Below are 10,220 nucleotides of genomic sequence, written 5' to 3' on the forward strand. Positions count from 1 at the left end.
AAGGAGCTTCCACTAGGAGAGCGCAGGCAACTCGTAGGCAAGTCAAAGCCAACCGAACGGCAACAAACCGAGGGACATGGCTTTTCGCAAGGACCTTTACCACTAGGGAAGCGCAGGCAACTCGAAGGCGAGTCGAAGACAACCTTAAGGCATTTACCCGAGGGACATGGAGGAATGCACCAGTGGAGTTCGCTGCACAGGCAGGGATTCGTCCAACTCGCACAAACCGAACACAACTCACGCGCCACGACGTACACTATGCACCAGCCCCCCAAAACGAATCACCCCCCGAAGGACCAAGAAGCCCGACGAACGCGCGAAAACATTTAGAGAGGCCGAGCAAGCACCGGTTAGCGCGAACGCAAATAACAAGCGCAACAGGCAACTTTCGAGGGACATACTTTTCGCAACAAGCTTCCACTAGGAAAGCACAGGCAACTCGTTCGAACGTCAAAGCCAACCAAATGGCAATTACTCGAGGGACATGCTTTTCGCAAGGCACCTTCCACTAGGGAAGCGCAGACAACCCGAAAGCGAGTCGAAGACAACCTAAAGGCGATCACCCGAGGGACATGGAGGAATGCACCAGTGGAGTTCGCTGTACAGGCAGGGATCCGTCCAACTCGCACAAACCGAACACAACTCACGCGCCACGACGTACACTGTGCACCAGCCCCCCAAAACGAATCACCCCCCGAAGGACTAAGAAGCCCGACGAACGCGCGAAAACATTTAGAGAGGCCGAGCAAGCACCGGTTAGCGCGAATGCAAGTAACAAGCGCAACAGGCAACTTTCGAGGGACATACTTTTCGCAACAAGCTTCCACTAGGAAAGCATAGGCAACTCGTTCGAACGTCAAAGCCAACCAAATGGCAATTACCCGAGGGACACGCTTTTCCCAAGGCACCTTCCACTAGGGAAGCGCAGGCAACCCGAAGGCGAGTCGAAGACAACCCGAGGGACATGGAGGAATGCACCAGTGGAGTTCGCTGCACAGGCAGGGATCCGTCCAACTCGCACAAACCGAACACAACTCACGCGCCACGACGTACACTGTGCACCAGCCCCCCAAAACGAATCACCCCCCGAAGGACCAAGAAGCCCACGAACGCGCGAAAACATTTAGAGAGGCCGAGCAAGCACCGGTTAGCGCGAATGCAAATAACAAACGCAACAGGCAACTTTCGAGGGACATACTTCTCGCAACAAGCTTCCACAAGGAAAGCACAGGCAACTCGTTCGCACGCCAAAGCCAACCAAATGGCAATTTAACCGAGGGACATGCATTTCGCAAGGCAACTTGTACAATTACCCGAGGGACATGGCATGCGTGCCAAGGCCGTGGCTTGGCATGCTTGCCAAGGCCGTGGCATGACATGCTGCTGGCCAAGGCCGGGCATGCCATGCTGCTGGACAAGGCCGTGGCAAGGCATGCTGATGGCCGAGGCCGTGGCAAGGCATGCTGATGGCCGAGGCCGTGGCAAGGCATGCTGATGGCCGAGGCCGTGGCGCGGCATGCCATGCTGCTGGACGAGGCCGTGGCAAGGCATGCTGCTGGCCAAGGCGTTGGCATGGCATGCTGCTGCTGACCAAGGCTTGGGCTTGCCATGCTGCTGGCAAAGGCCGCGACATGGCATGCTGCCGGCCAAGGCCGCGGCATGGCATGCTGCCGGCCAAGGCTTTGGCATGCCATGTTGCTGGCCAAGGCCGTGGCATGGCATGCTGCTGGCCAAGGCCGTGGCATGACATGCTGGCCAAGGCCGGGGCATGGCAAGCTGCTGGCCAAGGTCGTGGCATGGCACGCTGCTGGCCAAGGCCGGGGCATAGCACGCTGCTGGCCATGGCCGTGGCATGACAAGCTTGCCAAGGCCGGGGCATGGCGTGCTGCTGGCCAAGGCTTTGGCATGCCATGTTGCTGGCCAAGGCTGTGGCATGGCATGCTGCTGGCCAAGGCCGTGGCATGACATGGTGGCCAAGGCCGGGGCATGGCATGCTGCTGGCCAAGGCCGTGGCATGGCATGCTGCTGGCCAAGGCCGTGGCATGACATGCTTGCCAAGACCAGGGCATGGCATGCTGCTGGCCAAGGCTTTGGCATGCCATGTTGCTGGCCAAGGCTGTGGCATGGCATGCTGGCCTAGGCCAACGTGCCACCGCCACCACCGCGGGCCGCCACTCGACGCATCCCGTGCTTGGCTATGTAGTTTCGATGCCACAAGCCAATGCCACAAGCCAAGCGATGGCATGTGCCAAGCGCCCGCCTAGGCATAGGCGTGGCCTGTGGCCTGGCCATGCTGGCCAGCCTTAAGGGAGGTGCCCCCCCTTATAATAGCCTGTTAAGCCCTTTTCAATCTGGCAGGAGGAAACATCAACCATGTTCGAGGAGTCATAATGGGGTTTTTTTAAAAAGTAATGGTTTTTTGCCAAAACTTTCAACATGAAAGTTGTATGAAATAATTTAATACACCATAAAAAAAATTATAAAAAAATATTTGGCCACCGGAATATTTTATTTTAATTTATTTCAATTTTAATACTTAAAAAATAATAAAAATTACTAAAAATACTCAAAAAATTCTAGAAAAATTCCAACAATTATAAGATGAGGCACTAGTAATTATAGTAATTTTTTTACTTATTTTTTTATTTTTTATTTATTTTATTATAATTTTTATTAGTAAATAAATAATTAAAAAGCCCGACGAACGTGCAAAAACTCTTAGAGAAACCGAGCAAGCATCGGATAGCTCGAATGCAAATAAGAAACGCAACAGGCAACTTCCGAGGGACATACTTTTCCCAACAAGCTTCCACTGGGGAAAGCACTAGCAACGTGTTCGCAAGTCAAAGGCAACCAAACGGCTATTACCCGAGGGACAAGCATTTCGCAGGGCAACATATACGTAAGTCAAAGCCAAACCAAATGGCAATTACACGAGGGACAGGATTGCTTGCCAAGGGCGTGGCATGCGATGTTCTAGCCCAAGGCCAAGGCACGCCACGCTGCGGGACAAGGCCGTGGCAAGACATGCGGCTGGCCTTGGCCTTGGCATGGCATGCCGCTGGCTTTGGCTGGGCTGCGTTGGCCTTGGCATGGAATGTTGCTGGCTTCGGATGGGCTGCCTTGGCCTTGGCCTTGGCCTTGGCATGGCATGCTGCTGGCCTTGGCCGTGGCATGGCATGCTGCTGGCCTTGGCCTTGGCATGGCATGCTGCTGGCTTTGGATGGGCTGCCTTGGCCGTGGCATGGCATGCTGCTGGCCTTGGCCTTGGCATGGCATGCTGCTGGCTTTGGCTGGGTTGCCTTGGCCGTGGCATGGCATGCTGCTGGCCTTGGCCTTGGCATGGCATGCTGCTGGCATTGGCCTTGGCATGGCATGCTGCTGGCTTTGGCTGGGCTGCATTGGCCGTGGCATGGCATGCTGCTGGCCTTGGCCTTGGCATGGCATGCTGCTGGCCTTGGCCTTGGCATGGCATGCTGCTGGCTTTGGCTGGGCTGCCTTGGCCGTGGCATGGCATGCAGCTGGCCTTGGCCTTGGCATGGCATGCTGCTGGCTTTGGCTGGCCTGCCTTGGCCGTGGCATGGCATGCTGCTGGCCTAGGCCTTGGCATGGCATGCTGCTGGCTTTGGCTGGGCTGTCTTGGCCGTGGCATCCCATGCTGCTGGCCTTGGCCTTGGCATGGCATGCTGCTGGCTTTGGCTGGGCTGCCTTGGCCGTGGCATGGCATGCTGCTGGCCTTGGCCTTGGCATGGCATGTTGCTGGCTTTGGCTGGGCTGCCTTGGCCGTGGCATGGCATGCTGCTGGCCTTGGCCTTGGCATGGCATGCTGCTGGCTTTGGCTGGGCTGCCTTGGCCGTGGCATGGCATGCAGCTGGCCTTGGCCTTGGCATGGCATGCTGCTGGCTTTGGCTGGCCTGCCTTGGCCGTGGCATGGCATGCTGCTGGCCTAGGCCTTGGCATGGCATGCTGCTGGCTTTGGCTGGGCTGTCTTGGCCGTGGCATCCCATGCTGCTGGCCTTGGCCTTGGCATGGCATGCTGCTGGCTTTGGCTGGGCTCCCTTGGCCGTGGCATGGCATGTTGCTAGCCTTGGCCTTGGCATGGCATGCTGCTGGCTTTGGCTGGGCTGCCTTGGCCGTGGCATGGCATGCTGCTGGCCTTGGCCTTGGCATGGCATGCTGCTGGCTTTGGCTGGGCTGCCTTGGCCGTGGCATTGCATGCTGCTGGCCTTGGCCTTGGCATTGCATGCTGCTGGCTTTGGCTGGGCTGCCTTGGCCGTGGCATGGCATGCTGCTGGCCTTGGCCTTGGCATGGCATGCTGCTGGCTTTGGCTGGGCTGCCTTGGCGGTGGCATCGCATGCTTCTGGCCTTGGCTTTGGCATGGCATGCTGCTGGCTTTGGCTGGGCTGCCTTGGCCGTGGCATGGCATGCTGCTGGCCTTGGCCTTGGCATGGCATGCAGCTGGCTTTGGCTGGGCTGCCTTGGCCGTGGCATGGCATGCTGCTGGCCTTGGCCTTGGCATGGCATGCTGCTGGCTTTGGCTGGGCTGCCTTGGCCGTGGCATGGCATGCTGCTGGCCTAGGCCTTGGCATGGCATGCTGCTGGCTTTGGCTGGCCTGCCTTGGCCGTGGCATGGCATGCTGCTGGCCTAGTCCTTGGCATGGCATGCTGCTGGCTTTGGCTGGGCTGCCTTGGCCGTGGCATGGCATGCTGCTGGCCTTGGCCTTGGGATGGCATGCTGCTAGCTTTGGCTGGGCTGCCTTGGTCGTGGCATGGCATGCTGCTGGCCTTGGCCTTGGCATGGCATGCTGCTGGCCTTGGCCTTGGCATGGCATGCTGCTGGCTTTGGCTGGGCTGCCTTGGCCGTGGCATCGCATGCTGCTGGCCTTGGCCTTGGCATGGCATGCTGCTGGCTTTGGCTGGGCTGCCTTGGCCGTGGCGTGGCATGCTGCTGGCCTTGGCCTTGGCATGGCATGCTGCTGGCTTTGGCTGGGCTGCCTTGGCCGTGGCCTGGCATGCTGCTGGCCTTGGCCTTGGCATGGCATGCTGCTGGCTTTGGCTGGGCTGCCTTGGCCGTGGAATCGCATGCTGCTGGCCTTGGCCTTGGCATGGCATGCTGCTGGCTTTGGCTGGGCTGCCTTGGCCGTGGCATGGCATGCTGCTGGCCTAGGACTTGGCATGGCATGCTGCTGGCTTTGGCTGGCCTGCCTTGGCCGTGGCATGGCATGCGGCTGGCCTAGGCCTTGGCATGGCATGCTGCTGGCTTTGGCTGGGCTGCCTTGGCCGTGGCATGGCATGCTGCTGGCCTTGGCCTTGGCATGGCATGCTGCTGGCTTTGGCTGGGCTGCCTTGGCCGTGGCATGGCATGCTGCTGGCCTTGGCCTTGGCATGGCATGCTGCTGGCTTTGGCTGGGCTGCCTTGGCCGTGGCATGGCATGCTGCAGGCCTTGGCCTTGGCATGGCATGCTGCTGGCTTTGGCTGGGCTGCCTTGGCCGTGGCATGGCATGCTGCCGGCCTTGCCCTTGGCATGGCATGCTGCTGGCCTTGGCCTTGGCATGGCATGCTGCTGGCTTTGGCTGGGCTGCCTTGGCCGTGGCATGGCATGCTGCTGGCCTTGGCCTTGGCATGGCATGCTGCTGGCTTTGGCTGGGCTGCCTTGTCCGTGGCATGGCATGCTGCTGGCCTTGGCCTTGGCATGGCATGCTGCTGGCTTTCGCTGGGCTGCCTTGGCCGTGGCATGGCATGCTGCTGGCCTAGGCCTTGGCATGGCATGATGCTCGCTTTGGCTGGGCTGCCTTGGCCGTGGCATCGCATGCTGCTGGCCTTGGCCTTGGCATGGCATCCTGCTGGCTTTGGCTGGGCTGCCTTGGCCGTGGCATGGCATGCTGCTGGCCTTGGCCTTGGCATGGCCTGCTGCTGGCTTTGGCTGGGCTGCCTTGGCCGTGGCATGGCATGCTGCTGGCCTTGGCCTTGGCATGGCATGCTGCTGGCTTTGGCTGGGCTGCCTTGGCCGTGGCATGGCATGCTGCTGGCCTAGTCCTTGGCATGGCATGCTGCTGGCTTTGGCTGGGCTGCCTTGGCCGTGGCATGGCATGCTGCTGGCCTTGGCCTTGGCATGGCATGCTGCTGGCTTTGGCTGGGCTGCCTTGGCCGTGGCATGGCATGCTGCTGGCCTTGGCCTTGGGATGGCATGCTGCTAGCTTTGGCTGGGCTGCCTTGGTCGTGGCATGGCATGCTGCTGGCCTTGGCCTTGGCATGGCATGCTGCTGGCCTTGGCCTTGGCATGGCATGCTGCTGGCTTTGGCTGGGCTGCCTTGGCCGTGGCATCGCATGCTGCTGGCCTTGGCCTTGGCATGGCATGCTGCTGGCTTTGGCTGGGCTGCCTTGGCCGTGGCGTGGCATGCTGCTGGCCTTGGCCTTGGCATGGCATGCTGCTGGCTTTGGCTGGGCTGCCTTGGCCGTGGCCTGGCATGCTGCTGGCCTTGGCCTTGGCATGGCATGCTGGTGGCTTTGGCTGGGCTGCCTTGGCCGTGGAATCGCATGCTGCTGGCCTTGGCCTTGGCATGGCATGCTGCTGGCTTTGGCTGGGCTGCCTTGGCCGTGGCATGGCATGCTGCTGGCCTAGGACTTGGCATGGCATGCTGCTGGCTTTGGCTGGCCTGCCTTGGCCGTGGCATGGCATGCGGCTGGCCTAGGCCTTGGCATGGCATGCTGCTGGCTTTGGCTGGGCTGCCTTGGCCGTGGCATGGCATGCTGCTGGCCTTGGCCTTGGCATGGCATGCTGCTGGCTTTGGCTGGGCTGCCTTGGCCGTGGCATGGCATGCTGCTGGCCTTGGCCTTGGCATGGCATGCTGCTGGCTTTGGCTGGGCTGCCTTGGCCGTGGCATGGCATGCTGCTGGCCTTGGCCTTGGCATGGCATGCTGCTGGCTTTGGCTGGGCTGCCTTGGCCGTGGCATGGCATGCTGCTGGCCTTGGCCTTGGCATGGCATGCTGCTGGCCTTGGCCTTGGCATGGCATGCTGCTGGCTTTGGCTGGGCTGCCTTGGCCGTGGCATGGCATGCTGCTGGCCTTGGCCTTGGCATGGCATGCCGCTGGCTATGGCTGGGCTGCCTTGGCCGTGGCATGGCATGCTGCTGGCCTTGGCCTTGGCATGGCATGCTGCTGGCTTTCGCTGGGCTGCCTTGGCCGTGGCATGGCATGCTGCTGGCCTAGGCCTTGGCATGGCATGATGCTAGCTTTGGCTGGGCTGCCTTGGCCGTGGCATCGCATGCTGCTGGCCTTGGCCTTGGCATGGCATGCTGCTGGCTTTGGCTGGGCTGCCTTGGCCGTGGCATGGCATGCTGCTGGCCTTGGCCTTGGCATGGCCTGCTGCTGGCTTTGGCTGGGCTGCCTTGGCCGTGGCATGGCATGCTGCTGGCCTTGGCCTTGGCATGGCATGCTGCTGGCTTTGGCTGGGCTGCCTTGGCCGTGGCATGGCATGCTGCTGGCCTTGGCCTTGGCATGGCATGCTGCTGGCTTGGGCTGGGCTGTCTTGGCCGTGGCATGGCATGCTGCTGGCCTAGGCCTTGGCATGGCATGCTGCTGGCTTTGGCTGGCCTGCCTTTGCCGTGGCATGGCATGCTGCTGGCCTTGGCCTTGGCATGGCATGCTGCTGGCTTTGGCTGGGCTGCCTTCGCCGTGGCATGGCATGCTGCTGGCCTTGGCCTTGGGTTGGCATGCTGCTGGCTTTGGCTGGGCTGCCTTGGCCGTGGCATCGCATGCTGCTGGCCTTGGCCTTGGCATGGCATGCTGCTGGCTTTGGCTGGGCTGCCTTGGCCGTGGCATGGCATGCTGCTGGCCTAGGACTTGGCATGGCATGCTGCTGGCTTTGGCTGGCCTGCCTTGGCCGTGGCATGGCATGCGGCTGGCCTAGGCCTTGGCAAGGCATGCTGCTGGCTTTGGCTGGGCTGCCTTGGCCGTGGCATGGCATGCTGCTGGCCTTGGCCTTGGCACGGCATGCTGCTGGCTTTGGCTGGGCTGCCTTGGCCGTGGCATCGCATACTGCTGGCCTTGGCCTTGGCATGGCATGCTGCTGGGTTTGGCTGGGCTGCCTTGGCCGTGGCATGGCATGCTGCTGGCCTTGGCCTTGGCCTGGCATGCTGCTGGCTTTGGCTGGGCTGCCTTGGCCGTGGCATGGCATGCTGCTGGCCTTGGCCTTGGCATGGCATGCTGCTGGCTTTGGCTGGGCTGCCTTGGCCGTTCCATCGCATGCTGCTGGCCTTGGCCTTGGCATGGCATGCTGCTGGCTTTGGCTAGGCTGCCTTGGCCGTGGCATGGCATGCTGCTGGCCTTGGCCTGGGCATGGCATGCTGCTGGCTTTGGCTAGGCTGCCTTGGCCGTGGCATGGCATGCTGCTGACCTAGGCCTTGGCATGGCATGCTGCTGGCTTGGGCTGGGCTGTCTTGGCCGTGGCATCGCATGCTGCTGGCCTTGGCCTTGGCATGGCATGCTGCTGGCTTTGGCTGGGCTGCCTTGGCCGTGGCATGGCATGCTTCTGGCCTTGGCCTTGGCATGGCATGCTGCTGGCTTTGGCTGGCCTGCCTTGGCCGTGGCATGGCATGCTGCTGGCCTTGGCCTTGGCATGGCATGCTGCTGGCTTGGGCTGGGCTACCTTGGCCGTGGCATGGCATGCTGCTGGCCTAGGCCTTGGCATGGCATGCTGCTGGCTTTGGCTGGCCTGCCTTGGCCGTGGCATGCCATGCTGCTGGCCTTGGCCTTGGCATGGCATGCTGCTGGCTTTGGCTGGGCTGCCTTGGTCGTCGCATGGCATGCTGCTGGCCGTGGCCTTGGCATGGCATGCTGCTGGCTTTGGGTGGCCTGCCTTGGCCGTGGCATGGCATGCTGCTGGCCTAGGCCTTGGCATGGCATGCTGCTGGCTTTGGCTGGGCTGTCTTGGCCGTGGCATCGCATGCTGCTGGCCTTGGCCTTGGCGTGGCATGCTGCTGGCTTTGGCTGGGCTGCCTTGGCCGTCGCATGGCATGCTGCTGGCCTTGGCCTTGGCATGGCATGCTCCTGGCTTTGGCTGGCCTGCCTTGGCCGTGGCATGGCATGCTGCTGGCCTTGGCCTTGGCATGGCATGCCGCTGGCTTGGGCTGGGCTGCCTTGGCCGTGGCATGGCATGCTGCTGGCCTAGGCCTTGGCATGGCATGCTGCTGGCTTTGGCTGGGCTGCCTTGGCCGTGGCATGGCATGCTGCTGGCCTTGGCCTTGGCATGGCATGCTGCTGGCTTTGGCTGGCCTGCCTTGGCCGTGGCATGGCATGCTGCTGGCGTTGGCCTTGGCATGGCATGCTACTGGCTTGGGCTGGGCTGCCTTGGCCGTGGCATGGCATGCTGCTGGCCTAGGCCTTGGCATGGCATGCTGCTGGCTTTGGCTGGCCTGCCTTTGCCGTGGCATGGCATGCTGCTGGCCTTGGCCTTGGCATGGCATGCGGCTGGCTTTGGCTGGGCTGCCTTGGCCATGGCATGGCATGCTGCTGGCCTTGGCCTTGGCATGGCATGCTGCTGGCTTTGGCTGGGCTGCCTTGGCCGTGGCATGGCATGCTGCTGGCCTTGGCCTTGGCATGGCATGCTGCTGGCTTGGGCTGGGCTGTCTTGGCCGTGGCATGGCATGCTGCTGGCCTAGGCCTTGGCATGGCATGCTGCTGGCTTTGGCTGGGCTGCCTTGGCCGTGGCATGGCATGCTGCTGGCCTTGGCCTTGGCATGGCATGCTGCTGGCTTTGGCTGGCCTGCCTTGGCCGTGGCATGGCATGCTGCTGGCCTAGGACTTCGCATGGCATGCTGCTGGCTTGGGCTGGGCTGCCTTGGCCGTGGCATGGCATGCTGCTGGCCTAGGCCTTGGCATGGCATGCTGCTGGCTTTGGCTGGCCTGCCTTGGCCGTGGCATGGCATGCTGCGGGCCTTGGCCTTGGCATGGCATGCTGCTGGCTTTGGCTGGGCTGCCTTGGCCATGGCATGGCATGCTGCTGTCCTTGGCCTTGGCATGGCATGCTGCTGGCTTTGGCTGGGCTGCCTTGGCCGTGGCATGGCATGCTGCTGGCCTAGGCCTTGGCATGGCATGCTGCTGGCTTTGGCTGGGCTGTCTTGGCCGTGGCATCGCATGCTGCTGGCCTTGGCCTTGGCATGGCATGCTGCCGGCTTTGGCTGGGCTGCCTTGGCCGTGGCATGGCATGCTGCTGGCCT

This window comes from Camellia sinensis, chromosome 14, assembly GCF_055761805.1.
Source record: "Camellia sinensis isolate YWXY chromosome 14, ASM5576180v1, whole genome shotgun sequence".
Taxonomy (NCBI): Eukaryota; Viridiplantae; Streptophyta; class Magnoliopsida; order Ericales; family Theaceae; genus Camellia; species Camellia sinensis.